General features: G+C 38.3%; 1 long non-coding RNA gene across 2 annotated transcripts in view; it reads right to left on the bottom strand.

Annotated features, from left to right (window-relative positions):
* Positions 1-245: 245 nt before the first annotated feature.
* LOC134475081 (uncharacterized) overlaps positions 246-23,375 on the bottom strand; it is a 29,417-nt gene continuing 6,287 nt past the window's right edge. For both annotated transcript variants that reach the window (XR_010046041.1, XR_010046040.1), the window contains 2 exons: positions 3,944-4,194; positions 246-1,213 (listed from right to left, as the gene is read on the bottom strand). This is a non-coding gene — a long non-coding RNA (uncharacterized LOC134475081). The remainder of the gene's footprint in view (positions 1,214-3,943; positions 4,195-23,375) is intronic.

Raw genomic sequence — 23,375 nt, 5'->3', positions numbered from 1 at the left:
AAAAGATTTGGGAGACTTGCAAATTATATTTTTTCAGAACAGAACAATTTTAAGCAACACAGTATTTCACCACAGGACAACCCAATATATCAGTAGCTACCATAATTTCTCTTTCCTTGAAATAGTTGAGTATACTTTCATATACAATAGTGATCTGGCCTGTAGATCAACAAGTTTGGAACTCCTGGAGGAGAAACGGGGATTAAACAAAAGACATGGGGGAGACAAAAAGAGACGAAGGCAAGTTGATGTTAACCCAATCAAGCCTCCGGTTTATTGAGAAAATAATCACACCTTTTATAGGCTAAGGGCGGGAGCTGGGACAGGAAGAGGTTAAACAGATGAATACAACAGGGTTACCATCACATCTGGACAAGTGACGTAAGCAGAAGAGGATTATGGTTAATGTAGGCAGACGCAGTGCCCATAGGAGAGAGAGAGAGAGACATCTAGGCAGCAATGCCTGTCACTCAGCTCCCTACATCTCCTCCCTTTTTATATTATTTAATTAAGAGTATGGCAGGCCCTGTGAGGACAGCGTATGTCTTAGGTCAAGGACCTCATTGTATGAACCCAACCAGGCCTTACCCGTCATGGGCTTGTAGAACAGCAGTTGGTCCTGTGTCTGTCTTAGGTGGCCGTTGGAATTAACATGTATGTCCTAGTTGCCCGTCTCTGACTGCCTGTCCATTGCCCCAGGGCAGTCAGGCCGCATCATCATATGGGCCACTCGTGGGAATTTCTTCCCTGTAGGTTTGTTGATCTGTCATCTCCAGCTGATGGTAGTGTACCTGAATGGGCTTTGCCATAAATGCGTCTATCTGGTTATTAATGAACATCATAATCCTCTGAAAAAAAGACTCACAGAAATGAGAAACAATAGGTCAGCTAGGGGACCCAAAAGTGGGACTAGGTAAGGGAAAAACTCCCCCCCCCCCAAAATCAAGGAGAAGGGGTTGACAGTCATTTGTTGGTGTCTCTGTATGAAGTCATTTTTCTGTGTCTTGGAGCATGCCTTGTATAACACTGGATGTAGTCTATTTGGCTGGCGTATGCTCCTCTAGACCGAGAAGAGCCTCTTCCACAGTCATGGGGTTTTGTGCATGGCTGTCAGCAGTTGTAGTCTGTTTGGCAGGGGTCAAAATCCACCATGGGTGTGGTGTGGCTCAAGAAGGCTGGTTAAGCAGCATAAGGCTCTAAGGAGATGTGTCACCTGTAAGAGAACACAGGGGATTGTGCCTCAGGAAATAACATTATTCTTGGGCGTTACATGGGGTCTTTGAAGAACTGTCTATTTGTTTTACGAGGTGTTTAGGTAGCCATCTAGCTTTTTTATCTTGTTGAGAGTAAACACACACTGAACCTCGTCCCCAGATAAGGACTGGATCAGGGCCATTCCACACATTGGTTAGTGGGTCTCTCCATAAAACAGATGCAAACCGTGTTTGAGTCTGAGTATGTCAAAACCGAGATGCTGCGGAGCAGCCTGAAGCATCCAGGGTCAGAAAATTTAAAATAAAAAGAGCATGTGAAAGGACATTTTTAGGGGACCCCTGGGTGAGGTACCATGTCTCCCTTTTTATTTTATCTATGGTGAATTTAAGAGAACGATGCGCACGTTTAACAATGCCTTGTCCCTGAGGATTGTAAGGTATACCTGTAGTGTGGAGGATATTAAGGCTTTTACAAAATTGAGCAAAGGAGGTGCTGGTATAGCCAGGGCCATTATCGGTCTTAAGCTGTTGAGGACATCCCAGAACTGAGAAAGCTGACAGCATATGGGCTATAATGTGTTTAGCAGCTTTTCCAGTCTGGAGAGTGGCAAAAATGAAGCCACTATAAGTGTCAATGATGACATGTACATATTTTAGATTGCCAAACTCATTGAAATGGGTAACATCCATTTGCCATAAGGCATTAGGAATTAAACCTCTAGGGTTGACTCCTAGGTGTTGAACAGGTGAGTGGATAGCACAAGATGGGCAATTTTTTACAATTTGTCTGGCTTGCTCACGGGTAATTTTGTAGAGAAGGCGGAGGGTGTGAGCATTGAGGTGATGTAGCTGGTGGGCTTGTTGGGCCTCAGACACCTTGGAGTCCTGAGCCATAAAAACCTGTGCTCGTACAGCAACATCAGCCAAATGATTTTCTTGGGCAAGAGGCCCTGGGAGGTTGGAATGAGCTCGCAGATGACCGATAAAGAACTTATGACGGCGAAGCCGTATGAAGCATTGTAATTGTTTGAACAGATTTGTAGCTGGGGAAGCATGACATATAGCAGCAACAGTCTCTAACAATGGAACAGACTGAGCAAGGTAAGCACTGTCAGTATACAAATTAAATGGTTGGTCAGAGTAAGCAGCAAAAGCTGCAAGAATAGCTTCTAACTCTGCTAATTGTGCAGAGGAAGTATCTGCCTGGAGGGTAGAAACATTGTCTTGAGATACATAAGCAGCTCTTCCAGAGGATGAGCCATCAGTGAATAAAACTAGGGCACCCGGAAGGGGTTGTGAAGCTGTGACTTTAGGGAATATAAATGAGTGACGATTAGCAAAGTCAACTAGCTTATTTGGAGGGTAATGATTGTCAATAGTCCCTGAATAGGAAGCTAAGGCAATAGGCCACACTTTAGTACTCTGAAGTAGCCAATCTATTTGGTCTTTTGTAAAAGGTTGAATGATAATGTCTGGTTCTTTGCCAAAGTAACATTTTCCCTGTTTTCTACCCTGGATTATTAGGTCTGAGACAGCTTGGAAATAAGGCAAAAGTGTTCTTTTTGGAGAGACTGGTAAATGGACCCACATGAGGGGAGCTTGTTGTCAGAACACTGCTGTAGGGCAAAGCTTTGTATTAAAAATGAGAAACTGTAAAGGCTCATTGTAGTCCATAAAGGAAACAGTTTGTTGAGCAATAGCCTCTTTTACTTTACTGAGCGCTCTCCTGGCATCAGGTGTAAGCTCTCGGGGGGAAGTTGGATCTATGTCTCCCCGAAGCAGCGCATAAAGGGGCTGTAAATCATGTTTAGTTAGTTTTAAAAATGGTATGAGCCAATTAATATCTCCCAATAGTTTTTGGAAGTCATGAAGTGTAAAGGAATAGAGAATAAGCAATCTTTAAGATCTATGACAATTTTAAAAAATCCTAAAGGAATGGCACTGAGGGGAGGCCAGGCTGTAGAGGCCCCTTTAAGACCATTGTCTTATTTATTGCCCTAAGGTCTTGTAGCAGCCTCCACTTTCCTGACCTTTTCCGGATAACAAAGATAGGTGTGTTCTAAGGGGAATTACTAGGAACAATGTGTCCTGCATCTAACTGGTCCTGCATCAGCTGTTGTGCTGCTGCAAGCTTTTCAGAGTTAAGGTTGTTTTTAAAGGCTTATATGAATCCCCAATTGGCCATGGAGGCACACGGAGTGGCGGGCTGCCATCCTGGGACCTGCTGATCACGTCAACAGGTGGAAGTGGTGGCAGATCACCATGTATGAGGACCTCTAACAGGCCATCATTCTCTGCATCTGAGAAATCAGAGGCTTTAGATTTTTTTGAGGATGGTTTTGAGGTAGATTTAAGGAAGTCGCGCAAGGCAGCCTCACCTAGTGTAATTGTCTCCTCAACCTGAGGGTCTGCATGCCTCTGGGCAAGCAGCTCAGAAATTAAATTCTAATATGTAAAGGTGGTCACAGGAACCTTTTCTGGACCGAAAACTCTATAATAATCTTTTAAAACATCTCTTACTGTATTTTACCTCTTGGTATCTATAGAACCCTCTAGGGGGAACCAAGGGCAAACCTTATGAATAAACTGAAAATACTGTAATAATTCTTGTTTTTTAACCCTTATCTCTCTTGTCTTTAATGCCTTTATAAGGCCTCCAACGAACAGTTCATGTTCGCTCAATACTTGACCCATGTCGGGAAAGGGAAATGGGGTTGCCGTTCACTCACCGTGACTCGGGCAGGACGTCGGGTAGTCGTCTGCGCAGGTCTCGGCACTTGATTTAATGTCCTGTTGTTTTAAACTTTAATCCTTGATTTAGTTTACTCATTCCTCGGCCGAGGTCTCTGGTTTAATTTGCTTTCACTTTTGGTTTAAGCCGGCTGTCTCTCGAACGGCTCCCTCGTTAACTTCTCCGTGCCAGGGGCCCCCACGCTGAGCGCCACTTGATCCGGCCTGTAGATCAACAAGTTTGGAACTCCTGGAGGAGAAACGGGGATTAAACAAAAGACATGGGGGAGACAAAAAGAGACGAAGGCAAGTTGATGTTAACCCAATCAAGCCTCCGGTTTATTGAGAAAATAATCACACCTTTTATAGGCTAAGGGCGGGAGCTGGGACAGGAAGAGGTTAAACAGATGAATACAACAGGGTTACCATCACATCTAGACAAGTGACGTAAGCAGAAGAGGATTATGGTTAATATAGGCAGACGCAGTGCCCATAGGAGAGAGAGAGAGAGACATCTAGGCAACAATGCCTGTCACTCGGCTCCCTACACAATAGTATCAAACACAATGAAATAGTATAAAACCATCAAAGAGAATGGAATAATTACAGGACATTCAAAACCAAATAACAGAAAATGGAAAATTGTTATCATGCTATCTCATTATTCATAAAAGATTTGCTTATACTATCACACATAATAAAATCCAATAAGATAAAATATGATGTAACCAATGAAAACAGAAGAACAAAAGCATGGTAGCACTTCAAAGCAAGATGATATTAAATTAGCAGTGGCTATTATAATGTCTTGTTTTCTTAAAAGTAGCTGTTCATACCATCACAGATAATAAAATCAAACAACCCAGGATAAAACCATTCCAACTAATGAATGGGAACATTACAGGTCTCCAAAGCAATGTAATGGGGAATCATGATTACCATAAACTCTAATTTACTCTTACCGGTTCTTACACTTGGTTCTTACACTAGGGAGAGTATACAGTATTTATACATGTGAGTTTGATTGATTTCATGTATGAGTAAGGTCTCAAGTTGCAACCATTTATTTATAAATATCTCAATGTGATCATTCTTTATAGCTGAGTAGTACTCCATTGAATTAAAATACCACAGATTTTTATCCATTCCTTAGTTTGCAGACACTTAGGCTGTTTCCAAAATCCGGCTATTACAAATTGTGCTGCTATAAAAATGGGTGTACATATATCACTGAAGTATGATGCTTTCGGTTTTTCTGGGAATATGCCTAGAAGTGGAATAGCTGGGTCAAGTGGGACTTCCTATTCCAGCTTTTAGAGAAATCTCCATACAGAACTCCATAATGGTTTCACAAGTCTAAATTCCTATGAACAGTGCAGGAGAGTTCCATTTTCCCCTCAGCCTCTCCAACATTTGTTGTTGGTAGTTTTCTTGATCCTGGCCATTCTTTCTGGAGTGAGATGGAATCTCAGTGTGGTTTTAATTGCATTTCTCTAATGAATAATGATAATGAATATTTTTTCATATATTTATTTGCCATTTGTATTTGTTCATCTGAGAATTGTGTATTCATCTCAAATGCTATTTTTGGATTAGATCTTTGAATTATTGGGAGTCTGATTTTTTTAAATTCTTTATATGTTTTAGAAAGAAATCCTTTGTCTGAGGGATGGTTCTCTAAGAATTTTTTTCCCAGTTTGTGTTTTTTTTCCACTATGTTGGAGATTTCTTTTGACATGCACACACTTTTTAATAAGATGTGATCCCAGTTATTGATTCTGGGAAGTATTTACCATGTGGTTTGATTCTTTTTCATGAATTCTCTACCTACTCCTATGTCTTCAAGAATTTATCTTCCAACAGATTTAGTGTTTCTGTTATATTATTCATATCTGTGATCCACTTACATTTAGTTTAGTACATTTTGATAAGCATGGGTCTAGTTTTAGGTTTTGGCCTATGGTGAGCCAGTTTTTCAAGCACCATTCATTAAAGAGTGTGTGGTTCTTCCAGTGAACATGTTTGGCCCCTTTATCAAAGATAAGATGGTTGAGTTTGTTTGTAGTTGTGGTCATATCTTCTAATTTATTCCATTGATCTTCAGATCTGTTTTTATTCCAATAACATGTTGATTTTACCATGATTGCTTAGTAGTATAAGTTCAACTCAGGGATTGTAATGCCTCCTGCCTTTCCTTTGCTGCTTAGAATTGTCATTGCTATTCTAGTTCTCTTCTGGTTCCAGATTAATTTTAGGAGTGATTTCTCAGGATCTATGAGGTATGTTGATACTATGTTCATTGGGATCACAGTGAATCTGTATAACATTTTTGATAGAAAGGGTATTTTCACAATATTTAGTCTTCCTGTGCATGAACAAATGATGTCTTTCCATTTTCTGAGATTCTGTTTGATTTCTTTTTCAGGATATTATAATTTTCATTATATAGATTATTTTTTTACATCTTTCATGAGATTAATTCCAAAGTATTTCATTTGTGGGGGGTGTAGTGTGAAGGGTGTGGCTTCTCCTACTTCCCTCTCAATGATTTTGTTGTTAGGATATAGGAATGCTATTTATTTTTGAATATTGACTTTGTATCCAGCTACTTCCCTGAATTTCTTGTATCTAGTCTCCTAGATACTTCCAATGAAATTTTGAGGGTCTTCTATGTAGAGTATCATGTCATCTGCAAATAATAATAATTTAACTTCCTCTTTTCTTATCTTTACCCCTTTAATTTTTGTCTATTATCACATTGCTCTGGCTAGTTTTTCCAGTAGTATTTTGAATAGGATCAGTAATGAGGGGCATCCTTGTCTTGTACCTTATTTTAACATAAAGACCTTCAGCTTTTGGCCACTTAATATGATGCTGGCTGTTGGTTTGTCATAGATGACCTTTATCATATTGAGGTAAAGATTATCTATTCCAATTTTCTTTAAGGTTCTTTCAGGAATGGAAGTTGCGCCTTATGAAAAGCTTTTTCTGCATCTATAGAAATTCTCATGTGATTCTTACCTTTGTTTTTACTGATATGGTGGATTTCATTGATTGTTGTACATATGGTGAAACATCCCTGCATGCCTGGGATGAATCACCCTTGGTTGTGGTGTATCATCTTGATGATTTGCTGCATCCTGTTTGCCAATATTTTATTGAGGATTTTTGCATCTGTGTTCATTAAGGAGACTGGCCTGTAGTTCTCTTTTTTAGTTTGGTCTTCCTCAGATTTTGCAACTAGAATAATATTTGCTTCCATGAATGATTAAGGAAGGATTGCTTTCCTTTTGATTTCATTAAAGTGTTTGAGGAGTACTGACATTAAATTCCTTATTATTTCTTGTAGAATTCCACAGTGAATCCATCTGGGCCTGGGCTCTTCTTTGTATGTAAGGAGAATTATTATATTTTCAATTTCATTAATAGAGATTGAATTATTCAGTAGTTTTACATCTTCTTGATCGAACTTTTGTACTTCATATGTTTCTAGGAATCTGTCTATTTCTTCTGTGTTATTAAACCAATGAAAATAGACAATTTTAAAATAGGTGTTGATGATCTTCTGTATTTCCCAAGAGTCTGTTGTGATTTTGTCATTTGCATTCCTTATTTCATGAATTTGAGCCTTTTCTTCCCTTTTTTAAACAGGATAGGTAAAGTGCTTATCAATTTTATTTATTCTTTCACAGAACCAACTGTTTCATTTATTGATTCTTTGGATTGTGTTCTTAGTCTCTATTGCATTAATTTCTGCTCTGATATTTATATTTCCTCCCTTCTTTTGACTTTGGGCTTCACTTGCTCTTGTCTTTCTAGACATTTGAGGTGTACCATCAGGTTGTTTATTTGTATTCTTTCTGTTTTCCTGATGTGGGAAGTCAGTGCAATAAATTTTCCTCTGAGGACTGCTTTATTGCATCCCACACATACCAGTAAGTTGTATCTGTATTTTTGTTTGATTTGGGTATTATTTAATTTGTTCTTTAATTTCCCCTGTGACCCACGGATTGCTCAAGAGTGTGTTATTCAATTTCCCTGTGTTTGTGTGATTTTTGCAGTTTCTTTTATCATTAGTTACTAGATTTATGGCACTATGATATTATAACATGTATGAGATAAATTCAACTCTTTTGCATTTATTTAAAAAATATTCTGTGGGCTAGTATATGGTCTATTTTAGAGAATATCCCATGTAATGCTGAGAAAAATATGTATTCTGATGTTGTCGTGAGGAACACACTATATATATCCATCAGGTCCATTAGTTTAAATGTGTGATTTAGTTCTGTTATTTCTTTGCTGATTTATGTCTGGTTGATCTATCTCTTGGTGTTCATGGTGTGTTAAGTTCTCCTGTTTGAATTGTGTTGTTGCTTATTTGATTTTTCTTTTCTATATATACTTGCTTTGGATAACTTTGTGTTCTCGAATTTGGTGCATATAAATTTAAGATAGTTATGTCTTCCTTTTGAAGATTTCTTCTAACCAGTATGTAGTGACCTTCATTATGTCTTAGATTCATTCCTGGTTTGAAGTTCACATTGTCTGCAAACAAAATAGCCACCCTTGGCTTTTTTTTTTTTTTTTTTTTTTACTTCATGTTGCATGATATATTGTTTTCCATCCTTCAACTTTCAGTCTGTGAGTTTCATTTTTGGTTAGAAGGGTTTCTTGTAGACAGCATTTGATTGGCCATTGTTTCTTGATCCATTCTACCAGTCTGTTTCTTTTAATTGGTGAATTGAGCTCATTCACATTAATGTTTATAACTGTTATATATTAGTTTACTGTTGGCATGTTATCTTTCCATACTCGTCAAATGTCTGCCTTGCTTAGTAGTTTTATTCTATGAGTACCTAAACTGTCTTTCAGTATTGTTTGCAGGGTTGGCTTGATGGTCATAAATTTCTTTAGATGTTCTTTGTCATGAAAGTTAAACATGCAACAGCAGGAAATAACATGCCCATAGACTTGCAAATTATTTGTCATTATAAAAGACTGCACCTGAGAGTGCACACTTTATTGGCAATTCAGGTACTCAGAGGCCTTGTAGCACAGGCTACAAGGCTAGGTTCAGCTGACAGGAAGCACCATGCAGGTTCCTAACCCATATGCTTCTTGAGCATGCAACACAGAATGCAATGGCTTAATATCCATAGAGAATCTATCAACAGTCTTCAAAACCAAGCTATTGATATAGCTGGGCTTCTCCACATGAGAAAAGTGGCATGGAACATTAGCTAACTAAAGAACTTTGTCATGTCTGAAAAATGTCACCTCTTCCCCTTTCCCATCTGTTGTAGTCAGGGTTTGCAAGGAAAGAGATTTAATATGGAACTTATAATTGAAAAAATTATATTAAAATATTCACTCCCAAAAAGTCAGATTTAGAAAGGTGTAGACCTGTCCACTTACTAGGTACCTAAAGAATCCAGATGACAATCTGAATCCTATGACAACATACTTCTTAAGTCCTGCTGAACACCTACAACCCATGACAAGGGCCACCACAAGTTTACCTGGAGATAGAGGCAATGCCAATGTCTCATGTAAGTCTCTATCAAGGTTGTGTACTAGGAATAGTCAAAGTTCAGTGTAGGAAGCTACAAAGTCTGTGCACTTGGGCACAGCATGTGTGCCATCAGGCTGAGTAATCAGTCCTGGAACCAAAGACAAAAAGCTCAGGATGAGGGCCAGATATCTCCAAAAGAAAACAGTAGTCATGCACAGTACTAATGGGGTCCTGGGCTCCTCCGCCTCTGATGATGATGATGTCTGTGTTCATATCTTAAAAACTGTGATACTAGCTTCTCCATGAGAATCAACAGCCCAGGCTTTTCTCTCCATTTCTCCTTTGATGGTGTTTGCAACAATCCTTCAATGGATGCTCTATGCCCAAAACCATGGTGCCTCAGTTTACTGGGTGATCCAAGTTGACATTACTAAGTGGGCCACACCACCAAAGTAGTTCTTTAGATACTTAAATTCCAAAATAGACTTTATGGTTGCTGAGGATTGATCTCAGTGGCATAAGCATCTGCTTAGCAAACTCAAAGTCATGAGTTTGATCCTCTAGAAACAAAAATGATGTTATATAACTCCATAACTTAAAGTAGTCATCTGGTCTACCTCACATAAACAACAGTGAGAAAACCTGAGGCTCATTCAAATGTAATAATCAGGAACACATATCTCCACAGAGTTGTCTTCTCATGGGCCTTGACAAACTTCTCATGGGAACTATGTGGTCTCTTTCCTGTGTGTGTGTGCTACACTGTACTTAACTGTGGACATTTGCATCAAACTGTAGACAAGGTTATTGATTATATCAGGGAATTTAAAAATCTTTTTGAAGGAAAGTAGAAAAACAAATTGTTATGTACATTTGTACACATAAGTCTCACTGCAGTACACTGACAGCACTGAACCCAGGAGAGAATGTCATGAGGCTGGTGGTATGCACATCACCACCTAAATAAGGTCGCAGTGGTTATAGATGCTGGAGTTAAAAAATGGAAATACTTTAACAACCAAAACAGTTGAAATAAAAACAAATACTGAATATGCATTTAACATACCAAATCTAAACTGGGCCTGATGGCATGTGTGTGTTAGCCAAGTACTTGAGAGGCTGAGGCAGAATTGTTTGAGACCACTCTGGGTTATAAAGAGATCTCAAGCCAACCTGAACTTCATAGCAAGATGTTTACTCCAAAAGAAAAACATTTCAAATCTAATAAGCATAGTGTAATAGTGATAGCCTTGTTACATTAGCATGATTATCATGCTTATATCATGCTTATCACACCATGAAAACCTAACTTAGAGCCCATTTCATCATAAAATATCATATCATTTATTAAACAGAGTACACTGATGAGTATTTGTTGTTAATCATTGGCATTTGGTAGTGATGGAGCAGTGCTTGCTGCTGCTCTCCACAGAAAAGTGACTATGGCTGCAGTAAACAGGAATATGCATGAATCACAGTGGGTCCTTAGATCTTTGAGTATGAGAACCACTAATGCAAGCACTTCACTTAGTGGACTTACTATGTTTAATCATTTGGATACTTTGAACACTGACTTCAGTAGTGGCTGAAATACTTGCTTACATTTCCACCAACAAATTTTAATAGTTTCTTTTCTCCTGCTGTCTCATGAGTGTTCTTTTAATCTCGTGGTGATTTGTCTCTGCAATGAGATGGTGTACTGATTCACATTTTTCTATTGTGCATAAATGATCAAAAGTTCATCAGGTATTTCTTGACAATCTGTACCTGTTCTGAAAAGTGTGTATGCATTTCACATTTCTATTGGATTTACAAGTTAGCTGTCAGGGAGTAACATGCAATCTCCTATCCTGTAGATAATTTCTTCATTCTTTTTCATTTAAATTTTTTTGTTTTGTTTTTTGGCTTCTTCATTTGTGCATGAGTATGAAAATCTTATATAATCCTTTTTGCTTGCTTTGTCACCCTATCTTACTTTCTATAAATAGCACCAAAAATAGCATTGAGTAAAAATATTTTGTTAATGCCTCTACATTCAGAACATAGAATGCTTGGCTCATTCATGTTTCACTATGTTTTACTCTAATACAGGCATATTTAAAACTGCTGCACAAATTACTATGAAAAGCACATTTCCTCAGCCAAAAAATCATGATTTGCACTTTGCTTCAGTTTTGCCATCCTACATTTATATTCTTGACCTAAACTTACCTGTTTCCTTAAACTTCAAATGCAGGTATAAAAACAACTGCCACACATTCTGCTAGATCATATAGCAAAATTGCCTCCCAAAGTCAGCTTCAAAGCCGTGATCATCTGATCTCATCCTCTACTGATGATGGGACTAAAGGAATCACACTTAGCCTAGGGCTTTATACACAAGACCTTACCACTTCAATTGTTTAAATAAAAGATAATCAAAAACTGCATTCTTTTGTTAGTTTTTGTCAAATAGCAAGAAATATAAAAGTGACTATTGTAATGTATTCAAAACGAGAATCGATTGGTTAAAAATGACAACTGCCCCAATGACGCTCAGCATAGTCAGTGCATAAACAAATGTGCTTTCCAAGAGATGTTAGAGGATAACTGCTGAGTGGCCAAGTGATAACAGTATGATACTAAAGATTCATGCATATATTTCTCAAAGGAAGGTTGAGACTCAAGGCCTTGAATATCTTAAATTTGTTCACAAAAATCTGAATCAAAAGCAGAGTTGGTACATATCTATTATCCCAGCACTCAAGAAGCTGAGAGAGAAGGGTTGTTGTAAAGTCAAAGAAATTGTAGGCACAATATGGGTTTCAAATCCAGCTGATGCACGTAGTGAAAGCCTGTCTCAATAAAACAAAACTAACCTAAACAAAGTAAAACCAAACATCACAGCTGAATGGACACCGAATTTTTCAAAGCTTAATTCCGTGTCTTGGTGATTAAATTTATGTATAGACACATTTTTTGAAAAAGCAATTTGGATGCTAGATTGCAACTCACAGCCAAATGGGAGCACTGATGTTTGTGCTGAGTCACTGCAATGGTCCCTGTGTCCCCACTGTCTCTAAAGCAGAGCTCACAGTGGGAGCCTGCAGGACCAGCATCCACAAAGCAAAGGGGTAGACAAATGTCTCATGAATCACTTTGATAGACTACAGGTGATATCTCTTCAAATCTCATGTAGGTCACTGAGCCCTTTGTTCTTAATTTACTTAACCAGCATTTTGAAATTTGAATTTAGTTTCATACAAGAAAACATGAGTAACATCAAATATGGTACATAAATAATAACTTGAATGATAATGGAAAACTGTGTATGTAAACAATGTATAAACATTTAAACAAGGCACACATTGCAAATTATAGCTCAAAGTCACCAAGTGATCATCTTTCACTCAGAAATAAGAAACATATCTTGTGAGGCTGATGCAAGAGAACTGCCTTGAGTTTGAGGCTAGCCTCAGTTACAGAGCTGTCTGAAATAGAGAGAAAGACCCTGACTGCAAAACCCCACAAAAAAATGAAACTTGAAAATTGACTGCATAAAACACCATTGGTTTGTTTTAAAAATTATATTCATACAATATAGTAACACTCCAAGAACTTTCAAAATGTTCTGACATAGAATGTTGATACTTTCCTTAATATACAGAAAATGCATTCATGTTTGGGTATTTATCTCAGTGGCATAAACACCTGCCTGGCCGGCATGAGCTAATGAGTTCAATCCCTGGTACAAAAAAAAAAAAAAAAAAGATTCAAATTCCTACTTCATGACACTGGCACATAATTAGAGAAAATCAAAATTGGATCTGAATTATAGAACACAGAATTCATGCTTTAACATGTATGTGGAATACTGATTATTGACAGAGCTGGTTTTATTCATCTCAAGTAAGAAATCAGAAGCAAACTTTAACTTCATGCTTACCTTAAGAACTACTTGACTTTCAGTAAAGATCCTCTCAGTTGTAAATCCTGCTATTGACACCCTGTACCATGCCAATCACTTGCACATCCTTTCCATGCTGCTCTGATCTACACTACACAGGAAAACCTTCATGCCTAACAATGGATAGCCCTGCAGCACAACTTCTATTTAGGGCTTCTATTTCACACCACTTAGTAAAGTCCATTGCAGAACATTTCTATATGTAAACAATGTGTATTATCAGCCAAGCTGTTAAGTCAGCTGTTAATTCAGAGATGACACCCCTATTCCTTTCCATTCAGAAGGATATCATGTACATGTATGCATGAAAATGCATAAATTTTGGCATTTTTCAATGAGAGTTTAATAGGCAGGTGATTCTGGAATTTGTCCTTAGCAAGCACACTTTACCCTGCCCTTCATAATACTTTCATATCTGCTTCATTTTTCTCAGAATTCAAAAATCCATGGCTGTTCTCACAAACAGTCCGTGAGCAGAGGTGTCACCTAAAATAATTATGTTCAAAATTCTTTGCATTATTCTGTATGATACACAGGAGTTCACCAGGTGTTTGGGAAGCCTTCCTCCACCGAGGCACATCACTACACATCTTTGAATACTCAGTACCTTTGCCAACACCTGTGATGAGGATGGAAACGCAAGAATATAATGCAAATTTAGGAGATCACTCTAAATACAACAAAGCACAAGTTTAAGGAGAGCAGTTGTGGCTATGAGGCCCTGTATCACAGACATTTATAAACATCAGACCCTCCAAGTCAGCTTCTCACAGCAATGAGGGCAGAGACCTTCCTCAGTATTTTTGTAGCATCTTCATAATGCAACAGAGTCAGGGTGTCCCCAAGTTCCTTCCCTCACTGAGCTTGTGGAGGTGCCAAGGCAGCAGATAATTTCAAAGATGATACTAGAATCTGCTGCTGTCAAAGAGAAGATAGAGTCACTCTTGCCACCAGAAAGAGGCAAAATGCACAATTGATGACCTACAGCCAATGCTGCAGGACCTCAGGAGCTGAAGCTAACTAAATACCTGAGGATCCAGACACTGAAACTGCTTCTAAACACTTGTAACTGGTTTAGGCCTTTTGCAACCTATTTGTGGGCTACCATCCACAACCTCAGCATTTTGCACCTCGAAGATCTCCCAGGTTCCTTCCTAATCAGGCCACATGACATTGAAATGACTAAAAGAGATCCAGCAAACATTCTGCTCCAGTATTGTGCTCACAACTGGTCAATAATGCCCTGATACAGGAAAGACCTAAGAGACCACCTGTCATGGCCCACCTGGTTGGACAGTTCATATAGCCCACCTCTTCATCACTGATTGAGTCTTGCTCTACTGCCCTCCTTGTGAGTCAAGAATAAACAGGGAAAGGACCCCTCCCTACAAGAGAGGATCCCAAATGATAGACTGGAGCTGGCTGTCTCCTTCAGTGCTGATATCCACAGAGGAGTGCTTGTACCAAATAGATTTACCTTAGGCTTTTTATTTCCAAATCCATGTTATTTAAAGGATAAAAAGAAAAAGTAAAACTGAATTTCAAAAGATGTCAATCAGGGACAACAGTGGTGAATACATTGCACACTGTCATCCCCAGTACATTCACCCAGAGCAGAAGATATTTTTATTCAATTTTCCAAACAATACTGAGCTGAGTTAGTCAAATAATGTTGGCATTGAGACAGGGCTAGGTCCTCCAAGGAGCCCATGCAGAAGCCCAGATACCTTGCAACTATGGGGGAGCCAGATACTTCCTGGTAAGAGTCAAACTTCAGGACAAAATATTAAGCAAATGCATTGATATTGTAAGGATTCATTCGAAATACTTCCCTAGCACTCTGAGGAAATCAGCAGTCACCATTCAAATAAATGTATCCCTATCTTAAAGCCTGATACTTTAAATAATTCCTATTATCCTGGTGAAGTCCTGAGTCACCTGTGAACCCCCTAATTAAAGAGTCACTACTACATAAGAATGCCTGCTTTCTGTGTGACAGACTTCCCCATTTGTTCCCAATTTAATCAACTTTCCTTGAACTATTAATCTTATTGGCTTCTATATTTCTGTCCCATCTTATGCCCATCTGCCTTGTGAGTTCCCAGTATTCCCACCTTAAACCCATCTCACCAAATTATTTTACTCCATAAATGTCCCTAGAAAAGTGTCTTTGGCAACCCACTCAGGACCCCTTCTCTCTCTCAGACAGCTTTCTTTCTCCCAATAAATATACTCTACTCTTAAATTCTGTTGTTCCTAAAATTTATTCTTTAATTTTAGAGAACACAAATTCATACTGGACATAGTAGATCAGAAGTTTCTTTCCCCTGTAGCAACACCATTATAAATTTTTCTAGTGCACTCAGATAAATGAGTAGCAGTTTGTGTTCTATAATGTTGATCTCACCTCTTCAGGGATACTCTCACTGAGGGCCTTTATGCCTGCCTTTAAGTGCTGTTTCTGTTTTCTGAAAGTGAACTGATCTGTAATTGTGGTTATGGTATCTACAATTTATTAAGGATATGACTCAAAATATTTCTTTTGAATGGTTTACCTCCAGCCTTGGAGGAAGACACATAGCAAAAATTCTTTATTTTTATTTCATCATTCAAACTGAGGGATGTACTTGAAAGAGTTTTGCCCTAGAATGAGTTACAGGACCTCCTGGTTTTAGTTCAACATGGTGGAAGGCCCAATCAGGGATGCTAACCATATGGCCGATTCCTCTTTTTCCTGATTACAAACTCCTCATTCCTTTCCCAGGGGCCTGAAGAAAACTCCAATCAGATCCTCACATAACAGAAATGTCTGCTTCAATCTCCACATCCAGGCAAAGTCACACATACCCTTAACCTCATAGTCAGTAAAAAAAAAAAATAATAATAATAATAATCCTTGTTTTTTTAGGGCTCCTCCTCACATTCCTTGAATAGAAAGCCCACTTTTACTTTTTCTTATATTCTGCTTCTCTATTGCACCAGAAAATGCTAACAATACTGATTCTTGTCTATGTACCTCCTCAGTAATTCATATGATCAATACCATGAATATCTAATTGAAATTAATGTAGTAGACTGTTGCTTAACTCCATCAGTGTCAATTCAGTGAGTTTCATCCTAAGATAAAAAATAAATCTTCATACAAACTTCAATGCAGAAAAAGCATCAAAACATAAACAGGGTCCTACAGGCACACAGACTTCTTTCAATAACATAATTGAAGCTTTCTAGAAAAAGGCAAAAATACAGTTTATGTATCTTAAAATTGTTGAAGCAGCCAATAATGTAGAAATTGTTCTGAACAATTTTAGGTGAACCTTCACTTTTATAAGAGATAACCTACTGCCATGGCAATATCTAGTTCTTGCTAAATTATACACTCAAACCAATTATTTTACATTTATAATGACTGGTGTATACAGCTTTATACATTGCCAGGAATACAACCACTTTGAGTTGTATTGATCACTTAAAACTGCAGGAAAAGGAAAAAGCATTCAGACAAATCATAAAGATATTTTTGTTAATTTGGCTCATGTTAATGATAGAGGGGAATGTAACTCCTGACCTACTATATGTCTGGTATGAGTTTCTGTTCTCTAAAATAGAAGAATACTGTTTAGAATGATGGAGTTTAAGAATGGAATATATTTACTGAGAGGAAGAAAGCTTCTGTCTGGGAGACAGAAGGGGTCCTGAGTGGGTTGCCAAAGACTCTGTATTTAGAGAGTAAAAACAGGAGGTTAGATGGGTCAAAAGAGGGGAAGAATGGGAATTTGCAAGGTGAGCATAAGGCGGGATAGAGCTGTGTTCAACCAATAGTGTCAACTTCTCAGGTAAAATTGATTCAAGTAGGAACAAATGGGGGAGCATGTCCCATAATAAGTGGGCTTGCTTAACAGCATGGACTCTTCCTGTAGGGGGTTGGGATGGTGAGTCTTGACTTCTTCACTGTGATAGAGAACTATTTGGACTATTGGTCCTTAGCACTTGCTGTATTTCTGTTGGCTTTTGTCTTGAGATTTTGTCAGAGCAGGAGGTGATTGTCTCTTCCAAGGCTATAAGCAATCTGTATTTATCCCTTGCTCCTTTGAGTCTCAGCCCTGTTGTTACAGGCAGCTGAGTTGGTTAGAAATATATAGGCAGTGAGACAGGACTAGGTTCTAGAAATGACCAATGCAAAAGCCCAGATACCTTGCAACCATGGAGGAGATGGATACCTCCTGTTTTGGGTCAGGCCTCAAGACAAAACACCAAGCAAATGCATCCCTTTCCTAAAGGCTGAGCCAGTGCTGACAGACAGGCATGGACTGGCTCTGACCTGGCTGATTCCCCAGTCTCAGCCCCACTGCTGGTCTCATTGTTCTGTTGCACCCTACATCATATAACCTTTTTTTTTTTCCTAGAAAATATCTGGTGGATCCTAGCACAAGAAATCAAAAGGGAATTTATAATTATCTCTTAACTGTAGCTGTTAAGCATCCAGAAGATTAATACTATACAGTGCAGGACAAGCAGTAAACTTAATATAGAACATTAAATGGAACTGTTATTTTCTATTAACCATGGGTGTTTTATGGGTGTTTTAACATTTGAGCACTGCAGAAATTTGTGACATATTTTGGACTGCTCACTATTACATTACATAAATTTCTGCTAAAAATTTGATTTGACTGGTGATCTTGTATTGGCCTGATCTAAATCACCAGGCTGAAACACAAGAAAAAGTCATAAGACATCTAGATATGAAACAAAATATATTTGAAGGCATGAATATACCATCAGATCAGCAACAGTGAATTGTCTTTGTAATGTGAACTTTACTTGAGCTTTCTCCCATGAGGCTATAGAGTTTATTTGGACCTACAATCAGTGAACCTTATCTGGTTAAAGTTACCTGGTTGTCCATGTGTAAATACCATATAGTCTCCCTAGTTTGAGAAATGGTGAGAGTACATAAGAGTTTGTAGTAATGCTGCTTCCCCATTGCATTGTTTGGAGCCTTATAATCTTCCCATTCAATATTCAGAATGGTTTCATCCTGGGTTGTTTGATTTTATTCAGAACCAAATAACACAAAATGAACAATGGTTACTGTATTATCTATGAATATTTGAACAGCTTTTTTAGAAAACAAGACATTATAATAGCTAGTGCTGATTTAATATCATCTTGTTTTGAAGTGCTCACATGGTTTTAGTCTTCTATTCCCATTGGTTCTATCTTGTTGTATCTTATTGTTTGTATTATTTGTGATAGTATAAACAAATATTTGATGGACAATGAGACAATACAGTAACCATTGTTCATTTTGTGTTATTTGGTTCTGAATAATCTGTAATAATTTCATGCTCTTTGATGGTTATATAATATTTTGTTATGTTTGGTACTATTGTGTATGAAAATATACTCAACTCCTTCAATGAGACATTATAGTAGTTACTGATGTCAGGTTGTCTTGTGTTTAAATACTGTGTTGCTTCAATTGTGCTCTAATCTCATTTGTTAAGTCCTCTTTTATTTTAATCTCTTTGAAATTAAAACAAATTTTTTAAAAAGTTACCAGGTGGCCACTTTCTTGTTTATCAGTTGGAGGGCTGTTTAATGTTGCCTCACCCCAAGGAATTTTGTTTAACCAATTTTAGCATCATTTTGACCAGCTGGCAAGCTAGGTGAAAGCATGTCTTTTAAATCTGTTACCGAAATAAACCTTTATTACATGATTTGAAAATATAAATGTTGAGGAAAAAGTTGTTGAGCTCAAATAAAAAGAAAAGAGGTTCTATTAGAGCAGACAACTGGAAAAATGGACAACAGATATATAAACTGACAATCATCTTATAAAATTAGAGTGAACTCAAATATATTTGGCCAACTTGAATTATCATGAATAGAGTAGAGTGAACCTTCTTATAGATCAATTAATAGATATCTCTTGAAATAAGAATACCAGAAAAGGACCCTAACTGATGGTTAACCTGAGGTAGCTCAGAAAGTTAAAAAGAACGAACACAAATATTACTTAATCCATTAGATCCATGCTTTTCCCAAAATAGCAGTAGAGATGAGCCCAGCAGGTGCATGTGTATAATCAACATGGGTGCTGGCAAGCATTTGGCCTGCCAGAAGTCTGCAATGCCAGAGACTGAGTATGGTGGGCAGGCAGAGAAAATGGTGATGCAGGCAAAGGAGAAAAAGAACACTCAGATGGGACAGATGGCTAGGGCAGGGGGATTGAGAAGTGAGAGCCTTATGAGAAATGCTAGGGCAAGTATTAGAGACTGTAGGGGAAAGATTGGAGACACTAGGGGGGAAGATTGGAGACCCTAGAGGGAGGATTGGAGACCCTGGGGAGTGAAGGAGGAGGAGAGGATGGCGCAGGGGGCATAGAAACCTTTGGCTGAGAAAGCTGCGGGATTTAGTATGAGAGATATGGGAAGAAGCTATAAAGACAGAAGCCACATCATAAGTGAGGGGAAGGGAGAAATCCTGGTGGAGCAAGCTAGCCAGGAGTACTTGGGCCATCACAGAAGACAGTGTGAGAGAAAATCATGTCCTTACAGTGAAGAAAGCCTAAAAATGAAGGGATTTTGCCAACTTTTGACCATTTTGACAAAAGCATAAATAAAAGACTAGCTTTTTAGTTTTTGTAGCCTTTTAGAGGCCCAAAGCACCAAGTTTACTAACCAGGCACCACAGAGGTGTTATTTCTGGAGGACAGGATGTGGTCCCCATGACCGAATTATAAGGGAGCTAAGAGAACAATTTCACCACAGGAACTAAGAGCTGTAGCTCCCCCAAGGAACATGGAAGCTGTGCTCAGTCACACACAACATAAGAGATCATAATCTATTTTGAAAGTGTGACAGGCAAAATCCCAACACCCATTCTTCTTGGCAGGTAACCATGAGAGCAGGGCAGGATCTCAGCACACAAAAATCTCAGTGTTATGTGTGGCCTAAGGAGTGTGGAAACTAGTAACCTGTTTGGGGATGGCAGGATGGGTTTTCTGTCACAAGCTTGCTAAGGAACAAAAACAAAAACAAACAAACAAACAAACAAAAAAAAACCCAGACGGTATCTCACCCATGTTCAGTGCGTAAGGTTACTGTTGTATGCAGATTAGCAGTGGCAAGTAAACTGTCCCGGAGGAAGAAAGAGGTGGTTTTAAGGAAGAAGGACTCAAAATGGGAGGGATTCCCAGGAGCCAATCAATCCACCTTAGTGGTCAGAGAACCAAATGATAGGATTTTTGGCGTGCTAAAAGAGAGAATACAAAATAAAAATGTCATATGTGGGCATACATATAGCTTTCCATTGGAGTGGTGCTTAAAGACGGCATTGCTGATATGCAAGTAGCTGATTGGGACTCTTTTCATGCCACAGGTAAGTTGCATAGGAGAGGGGAAAGAGACCTCAAGATAACTGTCCCCTGGTCCCACCTCCCAGTGCTGAAATATCCCATCTAGAGGAAAATCCTCTCAATTTCTTTCTCACAAAAAATATATTCTGCTCTTACTTCCATTGTTCTTCATTATTCATTCTTCAATTTTAGAGAACCTAAACTCATACCCAACATAGTAGGTCAGGAGTTTCATTCCCCTATGTCACTGTCTGATTGCTTATATTTCTAACTAACTCAGCTGCCCATAAAATTAAGAATCATTTGTCAACTTCACTTAGCATAATTGGAGCAAATAAAATGTACTTAATGGATATAGTGAAATATATGTTTAAAATGAAAAAATAATTATCACAGTTTCTCTATCTAGCATCACCAAACATTTTCAGCTTTCAAGTATGTGGAAAAATAAAAACTAAAAACAACTCTCAGCAAATACCCATAGTATAAAGGACAGTATATCATTCACCGTATTTACCATGTTATCTGTGGATATTTTGTAGACCAAAAAAGAAAAATTGAGCCGTTGAATGAACAACAATCAATTTCAATAATTGTGCTCATAGAACTACATGGTTGAGAATTGTAGAAAAAAAATTTTGGTACCAGGTATTGAACTCATGACTGTTATACTCTAGAAAAAATACCTTCATTATATTTGAATTATAGCAAATTACCTGTAACATGTCCATACCATATATATGTTTTCCTTCTCCATCTGGGTGATCTAATTGATATGTTAATCAATGCTCTCCTCTGTAAAGAATTTTAAAATCTTACCTAATTGATATGTTAACCATTGCTGCCCTCTACAAATAACAGATGTAGTGCTAATATAAGCTAACAAAGGTTGTTAATTGCTACTAGACTTCTCTATTCTCTGCTGAAGGAAACAGAATTGATTCCTGTTTACAGGAAATCTTGCTTGTTTGCAGAAAAATTTGCTTGTTACCTGAACTTTGCTCTTCCCAATGTAATCGCTGTGATCTTGTTCTGTAGTGCACCCCAGCCACCCTCCTTATATTGTGAGACCAGCAGCTGTTTGCAGTTTTACAAGATAAAAGCCTGCCTTTTACCTGGGAGGTGCGCAGACTGCAAATTGGCTCCTGGAGACTGTGTCACTAGGCCGGGCCTAAAATAAAGCCTTTGCTCCCTAAATTTTAATATCTTGCTTCCTTAAATATTATTCTGGGGTCTGAGTTATCACAATGAGCTTGTGCTTACCTGGGTGGTGCTTATACCACTGAGTTCAATGCCCAGCCTGAACAGCCTTAGATTCTAAATATGACTATTACTACTCTTCAATTTGCCATTGACAGATTTAATTGAAAATCTTGTTCATCTACATCTTCACAAATGAAATTATTTTCTTTCCTTGCAGTTTAAATTACTTTTTTTTAGGTACTGGGGATCAAACTAACAACCTGGCACTGGCCAGGCAGGTACTTCTGCCTGCTGAGCTAAAACCCAGGCCCCTATTAAATGATATTTTATTAAATATATAAATATCACTTTATCCATTCAAATAGTATTGTGATTTTATTACAGGAGGCCAAGGTACACAGAAATTGATAAATAGTCAGAGAGGAAATGGACCCTCAAAGGAATCAATGTAAAAAATCTAAATACGGGGGCTAGAGATTTAGCTCAGTGGCATAAGCGCCTGCTTTGCAAGCAGGCAGTCATGAGTTCAATCCCAGGTACTGATAAAAATGAAAAAGACAAAAAAAAAAAAAAACTAAATACAACAATCACTGCTAGAGGCACAGCTGAAGCAAGCCAGACCTGAATGTGCAGATGCAGTAACCATGTCTACATGCCTCTTAAACAGAAAAACAATGTGATAGCTCGGAAAACAGAATAAAATCCAAGGAAGCAAGAATTAAAATTTGGGGAGCAAAGGCTTTATTTCCATGCCTGGGAGCACAGTCTCCTTAGGATCGACCCAAAGACCACGCACCTCACAGTTGGGGGAAGAGGCTTTTAAAGCTGAAAATCACAGAAATGTTGTAATCACTGACACAGTTAGATAGTATCTGGGCTTTACAAAACTTCCTGAAATTTCCTTAAAGTTAAGCATTTTCTAAAGAACAACACATTTTATTATAGCCCACCAGGTAGGGGAGGGGGTTATAAGAAACTGAAACCTAAGGCTTTTACGGCCTTTCAGGAAATTGAAACTTAACCTAGATAGAGAGGAAGGGGGAAGGTGGGAGAGGGAAGGGGAAGGCAGTGTAGTGCACACAGAGCAGAATTAAGGCACAATGTTAGAGCTAGGCTATAACATTCCCCTCTGATGTTGTAACATAGGCCAAATCCTTGGCCTTATTTTATTATTACTTAAGTGCCTCTGGGAACACGCCCGTATGCTTGTTGTCTAACCATCATTAATTTTTGTTTTGCATCTAATATCTGATATACATAGTCAGCTTATTGATTATGCAGGGGCCTAAAGTAACTAATACTAGAATCATAACAAGAGGACCAGCTAACATCGCTATTATACTAGTCATCCATGGTGAGAGGGAGAACATTTGTTCCATCCACTGCGGAGGTCCTTGTCTTAGT

Source organism: Cavia porcellus, unplaced genomic scaffold (genome assembly GCF_034190915.1).
Source record: "Cavia porcellus strain 051 isolate PalLab524CR breed Dunkin Hartley unplaced genomic scaffold, mCavPor4.1 scaffold_53, whole genome shotgun sequence".
NCBI classification, from domain to species: Eukaryota; Metazoa; Chordata; class Mammalia; order Rodentia; family Caviidae; genus Cavia; species Cavia porcellus.
This window is presented reverse-complemented; position numbering and strand designations above follow the sequence as displayed.